The sequence below is a fragment of the Urocampus carinirostris genome, chromosome 1 (assembly GCF_059441175.1).
Source record: "Urocampus carinirostris isolate Australia breed hairy pipefish chromosome 1, RoL_Ucar_1.0, whole genome shotgun sequence".
NCBI classification, from domain to species: Eukaryota; Metazoa; Chordata; class Actinopteri; order Syngnathiformes; family Syngnathidae; genus Urocampus; species Urocampus carinirostris.
In genome coordinates this window covers 49,920,077-49,922,204 of record NC_142349.1, presented here as the reverse complement: position 1 = coordinate 49,922,204, position 2,128 = coordinate 49,920,077, and the positions used below count along the sequence as shown (strand labels likewise).

Sequence of the window (2,128 nt, the reverse complement as noted above, 5' to 3'; positions counted from 1 at the left end):
CGAGACTCACCACAACACATACGGTCAAGCAAGTGACCGGAAGCTAGCATAGTTTGTGTTTGTCACAACTGTTCCAGTGCTACACTACCCTCATAATTTAATATTGCACATGACACTCCGTTACTTATCTTTCATCAATTATGCCTCCCAAATCCTTTCTCTTCATTCATTTCAGAACAACTGAAACACTTCCTTCAATGCCTTTCTTGTCACTCAGTTCTGAATCTCACGCGCTATTTAAAGACTTTGTGAGACCACTGTAGCACTGACTGATTTGATGTCTAACAATATTCTCCTGGCTCGGCCGAATAATAACATCAACAACAGCACTGCAGCTAAAAATAGTGTGATGGTGAGATAAGACCTAATGCATTTTAATGTCTGGTCTAGTGCAGTAGCTCCTAACTGGTTTGACACTGGTGTGCTCCATACTCTTAGGGATCATTTCTATAGTTTTTGACTTGTGAAGATGGAATAAGAGCTTGCTCTGTCCACTCCACGCATCGGCCCGGTATTGCAGTACCTCTGGGAACGGTTCATTCGCAATGATCGCAGCAAGGCTTTAGGGCTAGGACCTTAGCTTGGCCTCTTGGCTGAGAGTAAGTGTCCCGGCTCCTAGGCTTTGTAGCGTATTATGAACTGACCGATAATGGTTAATGAATAACGAAGATAGAAAAATAACCCTTAAAAACTGCATTACAGCACGCAATTGGCTAAGCCTCCAATGGGTGAAAATGTAAATAAATAAAATAAATTGATAAAAAAGAGAATTAGCTTAACATTGTGCGCTGCACTCTATGACAGTGGTCTCCGACTGGTGTGAAATGTGAGTGTGAATTCGCATTTTCTGGGAATTATCGCCATCTACTGTCAAGGAGTTTAAATGACCCTCAGTTATTTTTTCTTTTTCAGCATTATTTTGCTAAGGAAAAGACCCGCGATTCACTGAAAATGGGTACACACTGCACTTTTGGGTCCTGACCCACCAGTTGAGAAACACTGGATAGGATCCAGCAAACTCTACACCAAAATCTGGGTTTGGTTCCCGTTGCATCCAATATTATTCATTCATCCATCAGTTTTTCATACTGTTACCTGGTGAGTGGAGGCCAGGGGGAAACCTCACTTGCAACGCACCCTTCGGTAATAGGTGACGCGCAACATAAACCCTAGGCGAAAATATAGCACCGTTTCTGGCCAAAATGAGCTTCGACAAAAGCCCCCAGTGTCCCTAAAAGCCTGGCTGAAAAGAGTGCACCCTTTTCAGGTGAGTGGTGGACATGGATTGGCTCAGAGTTGGCGCAATGCATCCCTTTGGAATGGCCCAGGGAGGCTAAAAGGCTTTGCCGATGATAGTGTGCCATTCGCCTACTGAAACCAGTCCCAGAAATCGCCTTATTTGAACCCTTGGCCCTACAAGACACGCTTTTCAATAGCATATGGGTTTTGTTTTTACATCACTTAACATTTGTGGTCATAACAGAACGTTTAACGACAGTCAAACTAGAGCTTTGATCGCCATATTTCGAATATAAATCACAATAATAATGGGGGAAATTTAGCAGCTTACACTCAACCAGTATGGCTGTCACTACTTTGGTGACCCAGGTGTTGTCACACTTTCAATAGTCCGGTGCGCATAACATATAAGAAAAATATATAATAAAATACTATATACGTTATAATCTGATGCCCCTTATAGTGTTGAAAATACACTATATTTATTGACTGTTAAACTAACACAATGACACAGGCAAAAAGTGAAATCAACACTAAAAATAAACAGGGTTGTTGAATGTTGACTGGAAACAAAAATAAAACAAAGAAACATGCTATCACGGAACAATAAAATAAATAAACGGTTGCTTGACTCTTGCGGCAGCAGGCAGCTAGCCAAGGTGGGTTCCCAGTAAAACGATGGCGAGAAGGAAGAGAGAGAAAGAGAGAAGCGCAGCACGTGAAATCTGTGAGTGTGTTGTCCAAGTGCCATGTGCTGAGGCCAAGCGTGTAGAGTGATACAAGGCGGCTAACGTCACGCTATGACTCACGCTACAATGGGGGAGGTTCATTTTTTCAAATGCCACACAAACACAACTGTTCATTCATGCACACATACACACACAGTAAA

The 2,128-nt window shown here is 42.3% G+C and overlaps 1 non-coding gene across 1 annotated transcript; it reads left to right on the top strand.

Annotated features, from left to right (window-relative positions):
- The first annotated feature begins 357 nt into the window (after positions 1–357).
- On the top strand, positions 358–545 carry LOC148375040 (U2 spliceosomal RNA). Its single transcript, XR_015849072.1, has one exon. It is a non-coding gene; the product is annotated as a U2 spliceosomal RNA (small nuclear RNA).
- The last annotated feature ends 1,583 nt before the right edge of the window (positions 546–2,128 follow it).